The following is a 24,218-nucleotide window of genomic DNA, read 5'->3' on the forward strand; positions in this document are numbered from 1 at the left end:
TCAAAACACTGTTTGCCCAGTAACACCCTTAGTCCAGCCAAGAAGACAGGTGAATCAACTGCCGTAGGTTTCCTCAGGAGAGATTCCAGCCAAGGGGCATCTTGCAGTGAAAACTGAACGTTGTAGTTATCAAAGCATGTAATTCTTGTGCATTGTATCAGTTCTTTGCACGTACAAAACTACTTGACTTACACTTGAGCTACACCCTAGTTATTACAAATATAGTTTTTTTTATTCTATGTTATTCTTTAAGATGCAGTCTCATGTAGCCAAGTCTGATCTTAACTTCATAATTCTATTGCCTAGTCTCCCAAATGTTGGGATTACAGGTGTGTACCTCTATGTTATCCATCATACTATTACCTGCATGTTTCCTTAAGTTTTAATACTTTATTTTATCCCTTGGCAGTACTGTGGTTTTGATTAAGAGGCTGGTGCTGGGCAAGCAAGTACTCTACCCCTTGACTCCTGTCCCCAGCCATTGCTCTTCATTTTACTTTAGATGAGCTCTTATAGTATTATTTTTTGTATTGTGTTTATTTTCTTGGGTCAGAATTAGACTGTGATTGTAATGTGTTTTCCTGATCAGAAGCCTTTTTTGTCTTTGTATATGATTTGTAAATATAAATTTTCTTATTAAAAAGAAGGTGGCCAGGAACAGGTGGCTCATGCCTGTAATCTTAGCTACTCAGGAGGCTGTGTTCTGAGGATCACGGTTCAAAGCCAGCCCAGCAGGAAAGTCCGTGAGACTCCTATCTCCAATAAACCACTCAGAAAACCGGAAGTGGCTGTGGCTCAAGCAAGAGAGCGCTCGCCTTGAGATGAAGAGTGCAGGGACAGCACCCAAGTCCAGAATTCAAGCCCCACGACCGACCAAAATAAATAAATAAATAAATAGAAAATGCACAGAGGTGTTACACTATATGTCATTTTAAAATTCAAAACCTTATTTTAAAAGAATAAAAATGCATATAATCATTAAAATTTATCTGTAGAATAAAAATCACTACCAGATTACATGTTTTTGGAGGGTGTGTCAGTGGCACACTGTGTCAGCTCTAGACAATGCTACATAGTTCCTGGCCTGAATGGCCTAAATAAAAACAAGTAAAAAGTAAAATAAATGATACTTTAGGGCACAGCTGTGGAAGATTTGAAATATTCTTGTGTATTTTATTGACCTTTTGTACATTTTTGTGCTGATGAAAAGTGATATATCAATTATGGTAGAATTTGACACAGTCTTCTAACATAACAGAGCATTACCTCATTACCGAGCAATTCCCTTGCTCATTGCATAACCAAAACAACTGAAGAGAAAAAACTAATAGCTCATATGCCAATGATAACAGCAAATTTCACAATAGAAGTTGGAAATACCTGGAGTGTCTATCAGATGAACAGGTTTATAAAATATGAGGTATGCATAAATGGATTATGACTTATCCACAAAAAGGCTGCAATTAATATATGTCTGTCACGGATGGACACAAAAAAGAATCTACTGTTTATGTGAAACATATTGGCTAAACCATTTCATAAGAGAAAATGGAAGATTAAAATTTCTGGGACAGGTCATTGGGGTGATTGTTACTCAATGATTGTGTGGATTGCATCAGCATTGAAAACATAGTTCACAAAAGAGGTAATGGTTACAAAGCAGTGTGGATATAATTAATGTCACTGAATTTTATACTTGCCTAGCAAGCATGAGGCCAAGCGTTCAACCCCCAGCACATCCAAAAATGCTAAATCTTCCTTCTGTTTCCTACCTTGAGTGGTAGATGCTTTTCTACTTTTGATTGTATTCCTCAGAGGATCTCTGGTGGCTCTCTGATGTTTAGTCATGCCTTACAGATAATCCATTATTTGAACATTATTTCTGAGTTTTAAAGGAAACCTCCTATATTAAAATGATCACAATGCCTGCAGTTCTAATTCAAGAGGCTAAAACAAGAAGACCCTTACACAGTCTAGTCTGCATAGAGAGGTCATGTCTAAATCCCCACTGTAGCTGCTGAAACTGGAGCGACAATTATTTGTAAGCAATTACAAGTGAGAGATAAGTTTCTGATCACATTATATTTTGGTCATGTCAGCTTGTATTTAATATTTACATGAATTTAAAAAAAATTCCATTTTACCTTACTCTTAGTATGTCATTTTGAAGCTTTGTACTATGTTCTTGTTTGCTACATTTAAAAAGAAACACAGTTTTCCTTTGTATCATATTAAACATTGTTTTTTATTTTTTCTATATTGCAACTATTTATTTTTCACAGTTTTTATGTTTTTTTCTGCATGTAGGGACTGCCAATTGAGCCACAGCTCAACTTCCAGCTTCATTCTTTTGAAAATTATCAGGTAAAGCCCAGCACAACTAAGGAGGCTGAAATCTGAGGATCTTGGTTTGAAGCCAGTCAGTCTGAACTTTAGCCTTGAGTAAAACAGGGAAAGTTCAAGCCATAGTACTGGTAATTACACAAACAAGTCTCATGGACTTTCTTGCTTGAGCTGGCTTTGAACTGCAGCCCTTAGATTTCAGCCTCCTGGGTAGTTGGGACTCACAGGCATGAGCAAACAACTGCTGACTTATTTTAATTTTTTGTTGTTGTTTTTCATGGGGCTTAAATTCTGGGCTTAGGTGCTGTCCTCGTGCTCTTCCCCTCAAGGCAAGAACTCTACAGCTTGAGTCATAGAACCACTTTCAGTTTTCTGGTGGTTTATTGGAGATAAGAGTCTCACAGACTTTCCTGCCCAGGCTGGCTTGGAACTGTGATGCTCAGACCTCAGCCTCCTGAGTAGCTAGGATTACAGGCATGAGCCACTGGTGCCTGGCTTATTTTAATATTTTTAACCAGCTATTTCTTGCTTTCAAATTCAATAATTTTATTTTGTCCAGTAGACCTGATCTTTGGGACACATTGCTGTTTCTTAGTAGTTTTGAAGGGGGGTAGGGGTTGAACTCTCGGCATGGGTGCTATCTTTCTACACTTCAGCTTAAGGCAAATGCTATACCAGTTCACCCACAGAGCAACTTCTGGTTTTATGGCTGGTGGTTAATTGGAGCTAAGAGTCTCATGAACTTTCCTGACCAGGCTGGCTTTGAACCGTGATCTTCATATCTCAGCCTCCTGAGTAGCTAAGATTACAAGATAGAGCCAGCAATGCCCTTCTGTTTCCTAGCTTTTTGACTCAAGTATCATGTTTTACAACTTCAACCACAGCTCCACTTGTAGCTTTTTTTGTTTATTGGACATAAGTTTCTAATGTACTTTTCTGGGCAGTCTGGCTTCAAACCATTATCCTCAGATTTCAGCTTCCTGAGGTGCTCCAATTATACACATGAACCACAAACCCATTGGTCATTTAAAAATATTAATATGTTTTTTCCACTTTTTAAAAATTTCCTTGCTTTTTATTTTTGTGTATGTTCTAGTCCTGGGGCTACAAATCAGGGCCTGGATACAATGCCAGAGCTTTTTCTTCGACTAGTGACTTATCACATGAGCCAAAGTATAGCCTGTGGTTATAATGGTTTTGTCTTGGTGCTTGAACTAGAAAGTGGGTGCTGTACTAGAAAGTGATTGCCCAGTTTGCATCTTGGGTCACAGCTCAACTCTAGTTTTTGGTTTTTGTTTTAATTGTTGGTAGTTAATAGGAGATGAAACTTATGCAAAGCCCATCATGTATCAATTGGCTGAAATCTGAGGATCATGATTCAAAGCCAACCAGGGCAGGAAAGCCCATGAGAATCTTAGCTCCAATTAATCACTGGAACCTGGGAGGTGTAGAGTTCTATTCTTGAACAAAACAGCATAAGTTCAAGACACAAGATAGCACACAGATGCACACACAGAAAAAGTGTCATGGAATTTCTTGCGTGGGCTAGCTTTGAACCATGATTCTCAGATTTCAGCCTCTTACCATCCTCTCTCCTTTGAAAATTTTATTGGTCCTGTGGCTTGACCTCTGACTCTGGGGCCTATATTGTAGCTTTTACACTCAAGGATTTTTACAGCTCAAGGATTTGTGCTGTTTAGCTGGGGATAAGAATATCAAGCACGTTCCTTCCTAGGTTGACTTGTCTCTGCAATCCTCAGTTGTCAGCCTCTTGTGTAGTAAGGATTACACATATGACCAGCAACATTTGGGTCATTTTAAAACTTTAATATGTGCTTGCTACTATCTTTTTTTCTTTTTTTTCATTTTTGCTTGTCCTGGGAGTAGAAATTGAAGGTCAGATGTTGTCTCACAGCATATATGGGACCAAACATAATATTTGGCTTTTAGGGGGAGGTTAATTGTAGAATTAAATGTAAGAATCATGTAAATGTAAGAATCATGTAGAGTTAGGCCAGAATCAGGAGGCTGAAAATTGAGGAAAGTCCATGACACTCTTTTCTCCAATTAACCACTAAAATCTGAGAGTAGTCAATCATTGAGCAAAATAGTGCGAGTTCAAGCACCAGGACTGGCACACACACACACACACACACACACACACACACACACACATCTTATGAACACCTGAGCTGAGCTTTAAACAGTATCATCAAATTTCAGCCTTAGTATCTAGAATTACAAATATGAGCCACCAATGATTGGCTCAGCGAAACCTCTGTTACTTCATCTCTTCTACCCTTCTTTTCATTTATTTCGTTGTTTTTGTGTGTGTTGTTCCTGGAGCTTGAACTCATGCAAGGCCTGGCCTTATTCAGGAGGCTGAAATCTGTCCATCATGGTTTGAAAGCAGCCTCAGCAGGAAAATCCATGAAATTCTTATCTCTAATCAATCAACAAAAACCTATCCCCACTGTGGCCACCACACACAAAACAGTCTCCTGGAATTTTTTCATTGGGTTTGCCTTTACACAGGATCTTATATTTCAGCCTCCTGCATTTCTAGAATTACAGACCTGAGCCAACAGTCTTGGGTTCTTTACTTCCAACCATTTAATTTTATTATTGTGATCCTGAGGCTGGATCTCTGAGCCAGGGCATTGTTTCAATAGGTTTTTTGTTTAAGGCTGGTGCTTTACAACTACAACCACAGCTTGATTTCTGGCGTTTTTTGCTGGTTAGTTGCAGACTTATGTACTTCGCTGTCCACGCTGGCTATGAACAACTTTCAGATTTCAGCGTTCTGAGTCATAGGATTACACATATTGACCAAAAATTCACTCATGGCTCATTTTGAAATTGTAATTGGATTTTCTCAGTTTTTCTTCGTTTTACTAATCCTGGGGCTTGAACTCAGGCATTGGACACTGCCCCTGAACTGATACTCAAGATGAGAACTCTACTACTTGACCACAATGCCACTTCCAGCCTTTTTTATTTATGAGGTACTGAGGAAACAAACCCAGGGATTCAAACATGATAGGCAAGCACTCTGTCACTAAGCCATATTTCCAGCCATTCTTTCACCTTTTTATTTGTAATTTTTATTTCCTTGTGTATGCTGGTCCTAGGTCTAAAAATCAGCCCATGTACAGTTCCAGAAGATTTTATTCAAGATTAGGACACCAAGGCATGAGCCACCGCACAACTTGTGGCTATTAATTTTTGTTTTGTTTTAAGTAGCTACTTAGAGTTGAGTCAATGAATTCTCCTACCTGGGCTGGTTTTCTACTGTGATCCTCACATTTTAGCCTCCTGAGTGGCTACCATCATAGGTGTGTGCCACCTATGCTTGGATCATTTTAAACTCTGAAATTGGCTCTTCTAACTTCTCTACATTTATTTATTTTATTCCTTTTTGTGTGTTGGTCCTGAAGTTAATATCAAGGTCTGAATGCTGTCCCAATAATTATTTTCTCATTTCTGCCATTGGAGCCACAGCTCAATCACCAGGTTTTATTTTTCATCCTTTTGGTGATTAATTGGAAATAAGAATCTCATGTAAAGCCCAGCAAGACACAGGAGGCTGAAATCTGAGGATTGAAGTTGAAGCCATCCTGGACAGGAAAGTGCATGAGACTCTTCTCATCAACTAACTACAAAGCCTCTAGGAGTGATAGAGCTGCTACACAAATTAAAGCCACAGTTTGGCATTCACAGTATAAAAGCTCCATGGACTTTCCTGTTTGGACTGGACTTAAAATGTATCTTCAGACTTCAGCTTTCTGAATAGTTAAAATAATAAGCAGGAACCACTAGCCCCAGGCTTATTTTTAAATCTCAAATGGTCATTTCTTCTCTCAGTTTTGTCTTTGGTCGACTTTGGGCTGAATTATGGACCAGGGAACTGTTTCCCAGGTTTTTCACCAAATTTCAGTAGTTTATAACTACTCTCACACCTTCATTTCCACCTTTTGCTGGGTAGTGGGGGAAAAGAATTTCAATGACTTTTCTGTCCAGGTTGGCTTTGAGCTGTGATCCACATATTTCATCTTTCTGAGTAGCTATGAATATACGCATAAACCAACAACCCATGGCTCACTTTGAAACCAATACTTTCACTTTCTCCCCTCTTTTATAATTTGTGCACTTTTTTCTTTATTTTTGTAAGTGTCTGTGCTAGGCCATCAGCACCAGGGCATGTGTGCTGTCCCAGAGCTTTCTGTTTAAGGCTAGAACTCTACCATATGTGCCAGAGCACAGCTAGTGGCATATTTTTGGAGACAAATGAGACATGAGAGTCTCATAGATTCTCCTACCTGGGCTTGCCTTCAACTGTGATCCTAAGATTTCATCCTCTTGAGTAGCTGATAGATCATCAGTGAGCAACCAATGCTTGATTTATTTAAACCTCTCTCATTGGATCTTCCTTCTGCACTTCTCCCCTCTTTTCTTTAATTCTTCTGTGATTGTCCTGGGGATTGAACTCAGGGCCTGGTTGCTGTCCCAGAAATTGATTGCCCAGTTCTGCCACTTGTGCCATAACTCCATTCCCAGTTTCTTTTCTTTTCTTTTTGACAATTAATTGGAGATAAGAGTCTGAGAAAAAGCCTAGCATAAATCAAGCCAGCCTGGGAAGGAAAGTCCATGAGACAATGACCTCCAATTAACCACTGATTAGCTGGGAATGGTAGAGCTCTATCCTTGAACAAAGCAGCACAAGTTCAAGGATGGCACACACAAGCCGCAAGATGGCACACAGATGCAAACACACAGAGAAAAATCTCATGGATTTTCTTGCTTGTGTTAACTTTAAACTGTGATCCTCATATTTCAGTTTCTCTTCTTCCACTGTCCTTTTTATTTATTGTTTTTTTGTAATTTTTAGGGGTCATGCAGCTTGACCTCTGGCTCTGGGAATTATTTCTTAGCTTTTTAACTAAAAGCTGCTGCTTTACCACCTCAGTTGCAGTTCAGGGCTTTGTGCTAGTTAGCTGGGATAAGCATCTCAAGCACATTCCTGCCCATGCTGACTTGATACCACAATCCTCAGATGTCAGTTTCTTATGTAGTTAGGATTATACACAGGACCAACAACCCTTGTGTCATTTTAAAACTTTAATATATGCTTACCTCTACCTACTGTTGTTTACTTTTTATTTTTTACATGTGTGTGCTGTTCCTGGGCCTACAAATTGGGGCTCATATTCTGTCTCAGAAGTTTTTATTCAAGGTTATCCTCTATTACATGAGACATACCATAACTTTTGGGCCCTTTTTGGTGGGGGGAAGATTAATTACAGACAAGATTTTCGTGGACTCTTCTGCCAGAGCTGGCCACGAACCATCATCCTCAGCTATAAGCCACTTGAATAACTAGTAAAACATGTATCAGCCACAAATGCTTGATTTATTTAAGACTTTGTCACTCACTCTTCCTTGGTTACTTCTACTCTTCTTTATTTCTTCTGTGCATGTCCTGAGGCTTGAACTAAGGGTTTAGGTGCAATCCCAGAAAATATTTGCCCAGTTCTGCCACTTAAGCCAAAGCTCAACTTACAGCTGAATCAGGTTTCTGAAATCTGAGGACCATGTTTCAAAGCAGCCTGCACAGGAAATCCATGACACTCTTATCTCCAATGTACCACCCAAAATCTGGGAATGCTAGGACACAAACACACACACATCACACATACAAACACACACACACACAAACATACAACACACATGCACATACACATACACCCAAAGTCTCCTGGACTTTGCTTCTTGGGCTGGCCTTGAAACTTGATCCTCATATTTCTGCCTCATGAGAAGGCCTAGAGCCATGATCAACAAGCACCAGGTTTATGTTTAAATTTACAATTGGCCTTTCTTCTCTTCTCCTACAATTTTTTAGCACCAGGAATTAATCTCTGGGTCAACAAACAGGTTTTTTTTTTAGCTTTTCCGCCAAATACAGTGCTTTACAACTACAATCATATCTACACTGGGTAGATGGGGGTAAGAGTTGCATTTACATTCTTGCCCAGTCTAGCTTTGAACCTTGATCAACTAGGAATACACATATGAACAAAAACCCATGCTCATTTTGAAACTTTACTTTTCTCTTTTCCCATCATTTTTAGTTTGTGCTTTTTTGTTTTTTGAAATGTGTGTAGAGGACTTCAACTTAGGGCTTAGGTGCTGTTCCAAGATTTCTGTTTGAGACTACCACTCAACAGCATGAGCCAAAGTACATATTGTAGCTTATTTTTGGTGGCAAATTATATATATATGACTCTCCTGCCTGGGATGGTCATGAACCGTGATCCTTAGATATCATCCTCCTGAGTACCTCGTATAGCATGTGTTATACCAAAAGTACTTCTCAAAAATAAAAGAAAGGAAAAGGAAAAAGATGAAAGGGAGAATAAACCATTCCAACCAAATATTTCATGGGCAATTTTGTCAAAGAAATTACCTTCTTTTTTTTTTTCCTTATTGGCAGGTGTCAAACCCGGAATATTGCCCATTTTAAACAAGTCCTTTACTACTTGAGTATGTCCCAAGCCTTTTTATTCACATGGTGTTTTTTAGTTTGTTTGGTTGGTAGTTTTTATTTTGTTTTTTTTTTTTTACTTTTTCTTTTTCTTTTTTGCAAGCATAGACCATGTTTAGCTAAGGTTGGTCTTCTACTTGTGATCCTCCTGTTTTTATCTCCTGAGTAGCTGAAATAATTGGTATATACCATCTCACCCAATGCAGCTCTTATTTGACTACTAGAGAAATTTTAAAAAAGAAGAAGCACCTCCTAATTATCTTCATAATCCCCATGACAAAAATGAGAATGTATTTATAGTAATTTTATTCATGAAGAGAAAGGCAAAAAATCCTAAACAAAAGAGATTATGTATCAGAAATGTAGGACCATTTATATTTATCCTTTTTCCCTCTTTCCTATGTGTGTGTTTTCCTGAAGATATAACACAGGCTTCACCAATGATAATCAAGTTATTCTAACATCAAGCTGCAACCCCACTTACATAGATAAAATTTAGAAAACCTAATGTAATTTATCACACTGAGAAACGAAGAAATCCCATATATTCATCTGAACAGATGATGATACAAAAGTATTTAATATTTTTAATATTACTGAAAACTCTAAAACTGAAAGAAAATAGCTTTAGCGCATGTAGAATGTCTATCAAACTCATACACTGTTTTCTTTATTTAGCTGACGTATTTTTGATGTAATCAAGAGATAAATTTGTTTTCAGTGATGAATAGGATGACACATTTGATGTTTTAACGAAGAAGAAGAAGAAGAAGAAGAAGAAGAAGAAGAAGAAGAAGAAGAAGAAGAAGAAGAAGAAGAAGAAGAAGAAGAAGAAGAAGAAGAAGAAGAAAGAAAGAAAAAAAGAAAGGAAGAAAGAAAGAAAGAAAGAAGAAGGAGGAGGAAGAGGAGGAGGAAGGAGTAGGAGGAGGAAGGGGGAGGAGGAGGAGGAGGAGAAGGAGGAGGATGAGAAAGGAGGAGAAGGAGGAGGAGCTGGAGGAGGAGCTGGAGGAGGAGGCTGAGGAGGAGGAGGAGGAGGAGGAGGAGGAGGAGGAGGAGGAGGAGGAGGAGGAGGAGGAGGAGGAGGAGAAGAAGAAGAAGAAGAAGAAGAAGAAGAAGAAGAAGAAGAAGAAGAAGAAGAAGAAGAAGAAGAAGAAGAAGAAGAAGAAGAAGAAGAAGAAGAAGATCACAATGGAAGGGAAACACTAATTTGTAAGCAAGATGACATGGTAGTCTTCATAAAAATTCAAACATGTTTACAGGTATACACTAATAACTTTTCAGTAAGTTGGTTTAACATGAAGTCAACCAATGAAGAAATAAAAAAAAATCTCTGCAAGGAATTTGTAGCTCAGTGGCAGAATATTTGCCTATTATATGTGAAGGGACCTTGATAAATCTCATGCAAAATTCAAAACAGAACAAATATTTAAAAAAAATAATGAAGAAAGGACAATAACGCACAGGGTTTGGGGCAAGTAAGTGGTTTACTTCCAAAATAGAAGTAGCAGCAGATGATTTTGGTGGCACATACTTGGAATCCAAACTTCCATTTCTTTGGTGGTTCAAATGTTCAAGGCCAATCAGCTAAAAAGCACAACAAATAAACAGGAGGACGAGGAGGACCATGAGAGAAGAAAAAAATAGAGATCTGAAACAAATTAAACTTCATCTGGATGGTGGAAAGAAGTCTGTCAACTATATTGTTTTCTTTAAAATAAGTTTCTACCTTTTACACCATATGAGGACACAGCAACAATTGAGCACATTAAAACTGGTGAAGCCGACCTCTCTGTACCTTGAATTTTCTAGGTTCTAGGTCTTGTCCTTCAGAGTATCTGTTGACTACAAATAACTTGCTCTAAGCTATTGGACCTGGTCTTAAGGAGTTTTGTTATAGCATCAAAATGGAATTGAAACACCCAGATACACCTTTTTCCCTAAAGGAAATACTCTTCCTGTAGCTGTAGGAAAGACGGATGTATTTGATAGTCAGAGAGTTCAAGCTGAGGGCCTCCAATTTGCTAGGCAGTGGTTCAACCATATAAGTCCCCTACTCCAGCCCTTTTCCTTCACTTTGAACATATCAACAAACTGCCTTATGTATTTCAAGCTTTCTGCTGTTGACTATCTGATAAGAAACTATCATGGGTATGATGATGCTCTATTTTCTCTCACTCCTATAGATGTTAGTAACCCAATCCATGTTGCTGTATGGCATAGGGCATTTTGACATTATCAGAAGATTCTGAAGCGATAGCATTATTCTTTTGACACCAGTCACTCCAGGTTTAAACAAAAAAGTTATTGAATATCTTGAGTAAATTGGAGAGGTCTTTAAAAGCCAAAAGTTAGAGCAGCTTTTCAGATTATGAATGATATGTAGCATCCTACTAGATTTAATTTCTTTTTTTTTTAATTGTATTTTATTTTATTTGAGAACATACTGTACAGAGGGGCTACAATTACATGGGCAGAATAATGCATACATTTCTTACCAAGCATTGCAGCCTCCTCCTTTGTTTACCCTTCACTTCCCTTCCCCGCCTCCCCCCTCCCCCCACCCAATTTTACCCCCCTCCCCCCACCCAATTATACCCCCCCACACACCGACATTGTAAAGCTGGTTTTGACATGACATTTTGTACTTCTCATTGTTGCAACAGGTCCACCTGAATCCTTAAACGACTTGTTTGTCCCCATCTCCTCCACATGTTATACTGACATCAAATATAGTGAAAGCGGGGGTTACACTGTGGGGGAGGGACATACAAAGCAACAAAGAAATAATCTTATAAATGCGTTAGAAACACATGCATGAAAGAAACGAAAATATTAAAATACATATTTAAGGGTTCATTTTCCTAACATCACATTATCTGACCTTTTCCGCTTGACTCATACCTATACTAGATATTGAAAATAAGGGAAACCATGGGACCTATGCTTCTTTGGGCCTGGCTTACTTCACTTAATATAATTTTTTCCAAGCCTTTCCATTTCCTAACAAATGGGGAAATGTCATTCTTTCTGATGGAGGCATAAAATTCCATTGTGTATATATACCACATTTTCTTGATCCATTCATCTACTGAGGGGCATCTGGGTTGGTTCCATGTCTTAGCTATGGTAAATAATGCTGCAATAAACATAGGTGTGCTGGTAGCTTTAGTGTGGTCTTGTTTGTATACATTTGGGTAAATGCCCAAAAGTGGGATTGCTGGGTCATAGGGGAGATCTATGTGAAGTCTTTTGAGGAACCTCCATACTGCTTTCCAAAGTGGTTGAACAAGTTTACATTCCCACCAACAATGAAGTAAGGTTCCTTTCTGTCCACATCTCATCCAGCATCTGTTGTTGTTAGAGTTCTTGATTTTTGCTGTTCTAACTGGAGTGAGGTGATATCTCAATGTTGTTTTGATTTGCATTTCTTTTATGGCTAGGGATGTTGAACATTTCATCATGTGTCTATTGGCCATCCTTCTTTCTTCTTCAGAGAAGCTTCTCTTTAAGTCTTTCGCCCACTTATTTATTGGGCAGTTGTTTCTTTGAGGATTTGTTGTTGGGTGGTTTAATTTTTTGAGTTGCAAGTATATTTTAGATATGAGACCCTTGTCCGTTGTATGGCTAGTAAAGATCTTCTCCCAATCGGTGGGCTTTCTATTGATCTTGCCAGCTATGTCATTTGCCCTGCAGAAGCTCTGCAATCTTATGCCATCCCATTTGTCCAACCTTTCTTTGATTTGTTGTGCTTCTGGGTCTCTATTCAGAAAATTTCGACCTGAGCCAAGGAGACCTAGGGTTTCTCCTATTCCATCCTGTAATATTTTCAGAGTGTCTGCTTTGAGTTCAAGGTCTTTGATCCATTTGGAGTTGATTCTGGTGCAGGGTGATATATAAGGATCTAGCTTAAGTTTTCTACATGTAGTTAACCAATTTTGCCAGCACCATTTACTGAAGAGGCTGTCTTTCTTCCATTCTATTGTTTTAGCTTCCTTATCGAAGATTAGATGGCTATAGGTCTGTAGGTTCATTTCTGGGTTTTCAATTCTATTCCATTGGTCCTGAGGTCTGTTCTTATGCCAATACCAAGCTGTTTTGATTACTATGGCTTTATAGTAGAGTTTGAAATTTGGTATTGATATTCCTCCAGCAGTGTTCTTTCCGTTGAGGAGCGTTTTTGCTATTCGGGGTCTTTTATTGTTCCATATGAATTTTTGGATTGCCTCCTCTATTTCCTTGAAGAATGAGGGTGGAATTTTGATAGGTATCGCGTTGAATTTGTAGATAGCCTTGGGAAGTATTGCCATTTTCACGATGTTAATCTTGCCAATCCAGGAGCATGGGAGGTTTTGCCATTTTTTAAGTTCTGTGTTGATTTCCTTTTTCAAGATTTTAAAGTTTTCATCATAGAGGTCCTTCACTTCTTTGGTTAAATTAATTCCTAGGTATTTTTTTTGTGGGGCTATTACAAATGGAGTTGCTTTTCTAATTTCAGCCACACTTTTCTCATTGTTGGCATATAGAAAAGCCATTGATTTTGGGGGGTTAATTTTATAACCTGCTACTTTGCCAAAGTTTTGAATCAGCTTGAGTAATTTGGGAGTGGAGTCTATGGGATTCTTTAAATACAAGATCATGTCATCTGCAAAGAGGGAGAGTTTTATTTCTTCTTTCCCTATTTGGATCCCCTTTATGTCTGCATCTTGTCTTATTGCTGTAGCTAGGCATTCTAATACTAGATTGAAGAGAAGTGGAGAGAGTGGGCATCCTTGTCTTGTTCCTGAGTTAAGAGGAAATGGCTTTAGTTTTTCACCATTGAGTATAATGCTGGCTGTAGGTTTGTCATATACAGCCTTTATTGTATTGAGGAATGTTCCATGGATTCCTAATTTTTCCAGAACCTTCATCATAAAGGGGTGTTGTATCTTGTCGAATGCTTTTTCTGCTCCTGTTGATGTGATGAATAATATTAATTGATTTGCTGCCTGTCATCTGAATTTCAATTGTCCTATGATGACAAACCAACAATACTGAAGAGAATTGCCACTCTTCCATCCATTCTCCTCTGCTTCCTGCCGAAGAACTCCCGTTCCAGCATGATCACACACAATGAATCTATGGTTGCCTTTAGTTCCTCTTTCTTCCTGAGGAACAATGAGAGATGCTGGTAAGAGGAAAAAGCCCTTCCCTTTAGGTAGCTGGACAATAAGATCACAAATTCTATCTCAAATGAGAGTCAGGATTGGAGGAGGGTTGCTATCAGGATAGGTACCACTATTTGCAGAACATAATGCCATGTGCAGGCCTAAAAATAACATTCACAGATTACAAAGAAGTTTTTTTTTTTTTTCCAGAAAAAGTGTTCAGAGCCCTTTCATAACAAAACAACAGTACCAGTTCTTCAATTCAATTTCACGCTGGGGAATTCCACTTTGAATCCTTATCTACAAACTTGGACACTTCATCTAACAATCATTCATCATTTTGGATGACATTGACAATATCCATTGTTCATATAGGCATTTTAGTACTTTAAATTTTGGAGAAAAAAGGTCTAGGATGGGTCAAAAATTAAGGTTTTCCTTTTTGGTCAAAATTTACCTTTTTAGACTACAACCCACATAGTATTTAAAGAAAGGATGGATATGGGAGGAAATCGTGCAGTTCTTAGTTGTTTTCAAGTATACTTATTGAATCTTTCAGCTACTGAACCTGCTTAATTTGTGAGGTATACACACACACAAAAACACACACACATACACACATATATATGCATAGTATGCATGTATTTCACATATATATTACATATTAAATATATCATATAATATTTTATATGTAAAATATACACAATTTTGGAGATGGTATTTCATGGAATTCTCCGCCTTTGCTTTAAGACAATATTCTCCTCATCTCAGCTTCCTAAGAAGCTAGGATTATAGACCGGGGCTAGGTAAAAAGATTTCCTTTAAAATGCTGCAGAGAACCTGTCTTTAACTACCAAGAAACAGCAAGATACCAAGAAAATAGAATGACCAAGTGAAATAGAACACTTCATTCACTGGAAAACTTTCAAAATTTATTTTAGACAAAAATTAGAGTCAGTGTTAAGATCTATCCTTGAAAAACATTAATAAAAAATTAAAGACATATATAGATCCCAGTTGGAAGTGTGGAAGTAAGAGGAAGGCCCATCAGTTCAAGGCCTAGTACTGGTCCATAACCATACATTAAATGAAAATTAAATTTGTAAGCTAGAACTTGTTTTTTATCTTTTGTGTTCAGAGGAATGTCAGCATTATGTGTAAACAGAGTGCTATACAAGGAATCCTTCTGGGTCATACAGTAGTTATTACATGGCTCTGTGTAGACATTCAGCTTTCTAATGATTTTCTTACATAAATCAATCAATATTAATTAAGTGCCATGAAGAATGCTAAACCTCAATTTTGTACCCATCTCCATCCTTGTTCTCCCTATTGCCCAGCAGTTTCTGTCACAGTCAGCATAACTGTAGCTGGCACATGGAACAGACATGGACTCGATGGATCCTAACTGTGATATGATCCCAAATATAGCAAATACCAGAATCAATGAAATCCAAGCAGCTGTTCAAGGTGCCTAGTTGTATGAATGTCATCATCTTCCAATGGTCTCACCTGTCTCTGCCAGAAGCCTGTTAATGGCCTGTTATCATCAAAGCTCACACTGAAGTTTAACTTCTCAATGTAGCAGTGTCACGAGGTGAAACCTTTAATAGAGGATTCTGTCATAAATGTATTAATGCCATCTCATTAACTCTCAAGGGACTAACATGATCACTGTTAGCAGTTGTAAAAAGCACTGTAAGCCCCTTACTCACTCTCATTCTAGAACATGCCATGATTCCGAGATCCTACATGATGTGATGCACCTAGGGGCCTTGTCCCATGCACTACCATGCTATTTAGAGTTTCCAGCCAACACTATTATGAATGATATAGACCTCTTATTCCTTATGAAGTAAGGAATAAGAAGTATTCCTTATGAATTAAGCTTCGGGTTTTTGTTAAATCATGACAAATGGGCTGAGATGCTATAGTTTAATGTCTTTTCCATAGAACTGAGTATAAAACTGAAGGCCTTTCACTTACTAGGCCGATATTTTACCACTTGAGCCCTCCAGGGTTCCAACCCTTTTTTCTTTTACAGTTTGCTTTCCATATAGGGTCTTGTGCTAACTTCACTCAAGCCAGCCGCAGAATCCAATCCTCCTATACCTCTGCCTCTCAGTAGCTGGGATTATGGGCCTGTAATAGCACACTTTGCCACTTAAGAAGGCACTATTCTTTTGGGGAAAGATGATACAGACCACTGAGTTGCATGTGTGTGTATGTATTCATGGAAATTGGTCATGGTGATTTATTTAGTACTGAGGGTGAATATTCCTGGATGATCTGTATTCTTAATTCCTTTCACACCAAAGAAATTGCTTCTCTGGATGCTAGTGAATCACAGCTGTCATCCTAGCTCAGAATGCTGAGATTTGAGGATCATATTTTGAAGCCAGGTGAACCAGGAAAAGTCCATGACACGCTTATCTTCATTTAAACACCAAAAAATCACAAGTGGAGCTGTGGTTTAAGTAATAGAGTACTAGCCTTGAGGAAGAAAAATAGAAATAACAACTGTGCTCTGATCAAGTTTCAGGACCAGCACCCACACAAAATCTCCAGATAGCACTTGGGCTATTACAATGAGCTTTTGTGCTATTGCAAGACACAATGAGATGTACAAGTCATTATGTTGAAAAATGAACTTCACAACTTAGGTGAGGGGAGGAGGGGGAGCAGAGGATTCGGTGGGGGGACAGGGGAAGGATGGGAAGGGATGGGAAGAGGAAACAAAGGAGGAGGCTACAATGCTTGATAAGAAATGTACTCAATATCTTGCCCATTTAATTGTAACCCCTCTGTACAGTATTTTCACAATTGAAAAAAGAGAAAAAAGACACAATTATACATAATGAATTATCTCTACAGGACAGTTGCACTATAAAATTCTAGTATTACTTCATAACATATGTTCTTTCTGGATCATCTTTTTGCTCCATTGTTTCTCTGAGAATGATGTCTTGATTTGGAAATAGAGGTGAAAAATTCAGTGATGAATTTGGCCTCTGGATCCTACCCTCATCCATTATTGACATGTTCTCTCTTTTTATTTTTTGGCAGTCCTGGGGCATAAACTAAGGGTCTGGGGCATAAACTAAGAAGGCTGAGCTTCTTTTTTGCTCAAGGCTAGCACCATCCCACTTGAGCCACAACACCACTTCCAGCTTTTTCTCTTTATGTGGTACTGAGTAATTGAACACTGGGCTTCATGCACGCTAGGCAAGCACTCTACCACCAATCTACATTCCCAAATGTTCTCTTTAAAAAATGTCTTACCTGTTTACCTCTATCCCATCTCTGCAGCCAGTGCCAGTGCTCTTGAACCTATTTGTTTAACTCTTAACTGCCTTTCATTCACTGTAACAGGCAAATTATTTTCTATTCCATTGAAAGAATTATCTTTCACTTTCTTAAACTGCACACTTGATCAGCTAAAATCAAACAACAACTCAATATTACCAGTGTTTGAAATTGAAGACACATAGAATAATCAACAGCTAATAATAAATAGCTAATAATCTACCGAAGTCAATGCACAACAACCCAGATGCTTGCCAAGTCTTTTATTTTTCGCTAACCCTACAATATGCTCTGGTAGATAACAAATTTAAAGTCTACAGATATAATTAGTTCCCACAAGAGTTGGTTATGAGTTACTTCCAAGGAGTGAGTGCAAATTAAGGACTTTCTAGAAGTCAGTAACAGAGTGAATGAAACACTAAGGAGGATATATTTGTCAAGAAATCATGGGAGTATTTAGGAGCTGACAACAGTGGCTGTATGATAGGTGACCAGACAGCAGAAACCACAATCTTACAGCTAGAGGACCTAAATCCTCCCAGGCATCCTTTAAGTTTGGAATAGGTCCACACATTTCATAAGAGACTATAGCCTGGTGGCCCCCTGCTAAAAACTGAGCAACTGCTACAGAAAAACCACACGCAAAGTACTAGCACAAACTTGTAGCCTACAAAAGTTGGTATTCAGTGAGTAAACATTAGATTTCTGGTATCTTGCCACACAACATGACAAAAACATCTCTCAGAATGCTGGTGGCTGACATGTGTAATCCCAGCTACATAGGAATCTGAGATCTGAGGATCAAGATTCAAAGGGATCTCAAGCAGCAATGTCTATGATACTCATATTGACAATAAATAGAAAAAAATACTGGAAATGAGTATGGCACAATACCCTAAGTTGAAGCCCAAGTACCATCATACACACATACACACAAACACACATTGAAAAATGAAAACATTTGTTAAAAACAACCTGGTATTTTCTTTGCTGTGTGTAAAACTTTAACATGTCTTAAACTTTTCCTTGTGCTTGAAGAAATTTATTAAAATTCTATAACTACACAAGTACACAAATGTGTTGACCATACACTTTTTATATACTATATTGCAATTTTTACTGCAAACAGAGGACCTTTCCTACTAATTTAATCTAATTATTGGAGAAACAATCTCATATCTTGATATTTCTCACAATACCTTAGTTGGAATTAAACATAATGTTCTTAATTAATCAAAAGGAAAAACGTACACTACATCTAAAAGGACATTCAAGTGAAATCAATTGATTGCAGCACTTAAAAATATTTTATGCTGGGGCTGGGAAGGTGGCTCAGTGGTAGAGCACTTGCCTTGCATGCCTGAGGCCCTGGGTTCGATTCCTCAGCACCACATAAGCAAAAAGAAGAAAAAAGCCAGAAGTGGCGCTGTGGCTCAAGTGGTAGAGCGCTAGCCTTGAGCTGAAGAGCTGAGGGACAGTGCCCAGGCCCAGAAGTTCAGGCTCTACGACCGGACCCCCCAAAAAAATATTTTATGCCAAATGACTACAAGATTCTGATTAAAACTGAAAATTTTGAAGTGTTCTAAATTTCTGCTTCATTTAGACAAAGTACTTAAAGATGTCTTTGATTTTCCATAAAGATATCGTATCCAAAAATTTTCTATATTGTAGAAATTAGTTAACTATAGGCTACCTATAAATTCACATAGATGTTTCTCAATTCACTAGAGCAAAAGAACTATAAATTCTGACCTACATCTATAAATATCCCATGAAATTATCTAGAACATTCCACTTTTCTCAGAACAATGAAAGCTGCCAACAAAGTCGCTAATAGTGAGAGAAGAAAAAAGAGCATGTTTGTGATGGCTGAAATTTTACAAAAGACTTATTCGCATATGGGTACACACACAAAGCCATACAATGTTCAAGTTTACCTGGTAAGAAAAAGAACTCACCCCACAGAGAGAGAAAGACAATTGGCAGGAGGAAGATAGACTGAAGAATTACCTGAATGCATATCTTCTCACGTTTCCATCCATTTGCTTTGTGGAGTTTTCCTGGTGTCCCATTTCTCACTAAGTCAGACCTCAGTCATCCCAGCGGAATCAGTGGCACCCAGGTCTCAGGTAACACCATTACTCTGCTCTCCCTGTGCAAAAACCACCAACTAAATGAAAAAGAAAGCAAAGTGGATTTCAGGGTCACATAAAAAAGAACCACACACACACACACACACACACACACACACACACACACACACACACACACACAGAACCACCTGCTTGGGGAGAAAGAAAACGTGTGTGTGTGTTTGTGTGTGTGTGTGTGTGTGTGTGTGTGTGTGTGTGTGTGTGTGTGTGTGGTTTGTGTGTTGGTAGTGGTACTTAAACCCAGGACTTGGGAACTATCCTTTAGGTACTACCCTTTAGCTTTTTTGCTCAAGGCCAGTGCTCTACCACTTGAACCACACTTCACTTTTAGCGTTTTAGTCATGAAGACAAGAGTATCGTAATGTTTCCTACCCAGGCTGGCTTTGAACCTTGATTCTTATATCTCAGCCTCCTAATAGCCAGAATTACATTAATGAATGGCATCTGTGACAGACCAATGTATTGACTTCAAACCCCAATACCAGCCCAAAAACCAAAAGCAAAACCAAACTTTATAGCATATAAATATACTGATATCATATTAAACAAATAGAATGAAATGTGGAGATCTTGGTAAATGATATCAGAGGATGATTATCATTATTAGTTTTTCTGGCTTAAAAAAACCTAAAATTACTTTTGTAAAAGTAAAATAACTACAGAAACCCCTGGTACCAAGGTATATGTTTCAAATAAAACACCTGTGGAGAACAAACTGAAAATGCAGAGGAAAACTAAGAATTTTAGAATTAAGTGATTGCTACACAGAAAGTATACATGATCATCTGTACCTTCAAACTCTTTCAATTAGGCTACATTACTGACACAAAAACTGTTCTTCTTCTCATTACTTCTCATTTAAAAAACAAGTCTACTTTATTCTCTTTAGGAATGCTTTGAATATTTGATTCACTTTTCCCAAAATGTCACTAAAGAAACTCAGTCTTTCAACAACTCCAAATTTTTTATCTTAGCATTTAAATAATTATGTCATGTATCTTCTTTGGGTTGGGAGTATCAGAACAACTTTTAACTTGTTCTTTTAACTTGTTTGGAAGGTGTATTTTCACAAAAGAGGACAGGGAAACACTTAGTAGATCACCTGATTTAAATGTAAGTGGCTAAAGCTACCAGGACAACTATGTTTATTGCAGCATTATTTACCATAGCTAAGATATGGAACCAACCCAGTTGCTCCTCAGTAGATGAATCTATCAAAACAATGTGATAGACATACATATATATATCTATATATAATGGAATTCTATGCCTCCATCAGAAATACTGATATTGTCCCATTTGTTAGAAAATAGAAAGACTTGGAAAAATTATATTAAGTGAAGTAAGCCAGGAGCTAAGTAACATAGGTCTCATGTTTTTCCTTATTTGCAATAGCTAGTATATATCTTGGACAAGCAGAAGTAGTCAAAAGCTATGTACATATGACCATATAAGATGATGTTAAGCAAAATTAACCCCAAGATAGGACACACGTGGTTTTTTTCTTTCTTGCTATAGTTTTAAAGGTATTTATAATATACTATGTGATTTTTTATTTCTTTGGTATGTTCTTCCCCATGGTATAACCTCTGTTTTCACTCTGCTGATTCTGGTGCCCTGCATCTTATATATACATTTTTCTAATTTGGGGAGGGGAATGAAAAAAAAATTAAAATGCTTAAATATGGATACCGATTAACCCATTGTAACAATAAGATGTACAAGACACTAAATCGAAAACGAACTTTACAACTTTGCGCATGGGGGAGGGAATGGAAGAATTAGGAAGGTGGGTAGGGAAAGGATGGTAGGGGATAAACAATGCAGGGGATAAAAATGCTCCGTAGGAAATGTAGTCATTACCTTACTCATGTATCTGTAATCCCTCTGTACAGTATCTTTACAATAAAAATATATTTTACTAAAAGAAAAACAATAAATTTAAGTGCTAACTTACTCAAGCGGCTGAGATCTGAGGACAATGGTTTAAAACCAGCTCAGGCAGGAAAGATAGAGACTCTTATCTCTAACTGAAAACCAAAAAGCTGGAAGATGTGACTCAAGTGGGAAGGTGCTAACCTTGAATAAGCAAAAATCGGGGGTGGGGACAGAGGACACCACACAGGGCCTAACTTCAAACCCAGTGACCACCACACATATACACAAAATTCTAACTAACAGCAATTCATATATACATCATCTGAACTGCCTAATTGGAAATATGCATAAGAATCTAAAAATATTTCATTTTAAGAAATACATTTTAATACATTTTTACTGTAAAAATACTGTATATAGGTGTTACAGTTACATGAGCAAGGAAATGAGTACATTTCCTATCAAGCGTTGTTGCTTCCTTCTTTGTTTTTCCCCTACCATCCCTTCCCTTCCACCTCCACAACTACACTCCTCCTCCCTCCCCCACCTAAATTGTAAAGTTCGTTTTTCTACATAGTGTCTTGTACATCTCATTGTTACAATGGATCAACCGGAATCACTATTTAAGCATTTTGTTTTTTTCCTCCCCTCCCAGGGCACTGGCATCAAATACAGTGAAAATAGGGGTAATACTGTAGGGAAGGAGCATACAAAGAAACAAAAAAATCACATGGTACATTATAAATATGTTAGAAAAAATCGCAAGGGAATAAAACAACCTTTGTCGCTATCTTGGGGTCTTAACACGTCTTATCTGGTCATAAGAAATACATTAAAAAAAAGAAATACATCAACACAAATTTTTATATTTGCAAAATCCACTATTATTTGGGAACATGACATAATGTTTGAAAACTAAGCAAATAAAGGTTGATCCAAATATACATATACCTCTTTCAATTGCACACTTGTAATTTTCCCTTGGATTTTAAGAACAAGATAGTGTTGTTTACATCCTAATGAAAACCAGATGACCCAACTAGTCACAAACACATCAAGATAACAAACAAGGAATGTGTAAGAACTATTTTTTTGGAATCCTTGCTGAATGGTCTAATTTTCGATTTCAGTGTAATTTCCCTTTCAGTACAATATGTAATTGGGAATTACAGAATTCCAACCTGTAAGTTTAATGTTCGGGATTTTGTGTTTCTCTCTCTCTCTCTCTCTCTCTCTCTCTCTCTCTCTCTCTCTCTCTCTCTCTCTCTCTCTCTCTCTCTCTATTTAGGATTGTGCCCATAAATACTAAAGCATTATTTCTATAGTTTTGTAGTGTCATATATATATTTTTCTGAATAGAAAAATTAATAAACTATGTTCAATAAGAGATCCAAATGAGTTTTGTTATATATTTGACCACCAAGGAATTCAATTATGCAAAAATATTTGGTACATTACATATATTTATACCCATGTAACTGCTGCTGTTTACAAGTATTCTGTAGTTTTTCCCAACATTTTCAATCATGGTTAGAAATTGTACATAGTTGCCAAGCACCAGTGGGTCACGCCTATAATCCTAGCTACTCATGAGGCTGAGAGAAAAGATTGCGGTTCAAAACCAGCCCATGCAGTAAAGTCCATGCGACTCTTATCTGCAATTAACCACCTGAAAACCAGAAGTGGCATTGTGGCTCAAGTGGTAGAGCACCAGCCTTAAGCTGAATCGCTGAGGGACAGTGCCTTCATCCAGAGTTCAAGCCCCAAGACCATAAAAACAAAAACAAACACAAAATTTCTTTAATATGGTCAAAACAGAGATAATAATTCTGGGAATATATTGGCTGGCATAGTTAATTCTTCCTTAAGCAAAAGTACTTTGTGTTTGGATTTAGAAACCCTATTATTAGATCATTTTTCCATAATATCATTTTCGTGCAAGTTAAAGTGTTTGGGCTAAAAAAAGGAAGCTTTGTGATTGTTATGAAAATTTGTCATAAAGCATCACTGCAACTGAAGAGTGATCTCTTTTTTGGTGAAGTTCTTCACATGACTCAATGATTAAGTCGTCTAAGATGACATACATTCACTCACAACCTTTCAACAAATCAAAGCAGTCAGACTGAGCATGGTGGTTATTACTAGTTTGGAATGTAGTATGCAAGATGGAATAGGAGGAACCTGAGGGGAGGCTTCAGACCACAGCAACTCACTTGGGTTGAACTCATGTCCCTGATGAATTGATGTTGAAGCCCTCACCACTAAGTTTCCAAGGTTATGCTGTAGGAAAATCCCTTCCCTGCAACAGCTGTATAGTGAGGGAAAGCCTGTCTTATCAAGTTCTACCAATATATTTTTTTTCTAGACCATGACTATATATAGCTAGATTAATCAAAACCTAAAAATCTGAAACATTCCAGTATGCTGGAATAAACTTTTCTTTCCATCCTACATTCAGATGTAGGGAGAATTTAAAAAGACGTTCTGGGGCTGGGTTATACTTAAGTGAGAGTATTTGCCTAGCAAATTAAACATCCTAGGTTCAATCATCAATAACACAAAAGAAGAGACAATATCAGATAGGTGGCAAAGCCCAAAAAGTGGAAAGTAATTCAAGTAAAACTCCTGAAATACGGACAGATTCTCCTGGTATGTGTCAGGGAAGTTAGAAGAAAGGCCACCCCCTTCACCTGCCATAGCTACCAAGTGTGTTAGAACTGGACCAATAAAACCTCAGGCAATCAACACTGAAGAAACAAAATCATAAAGGTTGTGGTTTGCTGCAGGGTATTGAGGGAGGCAGGAGGGAGAATTGGGAGAAGGAAGACTGGTAATGCCAGCAGCAACATAGGT

The sequence above is a fragment of the Dipodomys merriami genome, unplaced genomic scaffold (genome assembly GCF_024711535.1).
Source record: "Dipodomys merriami isolate MVZ:Mamm:240054 unplaced genomic scaffold, mDipMer1.0.p SCAF_166, whole genome shotgun sequence".
NCBI lineage: Eukaryota > Metazoa > Chordata > Mammalia > Rodentia > Heteromyidae > Dipodomys > Dipodomys merriami.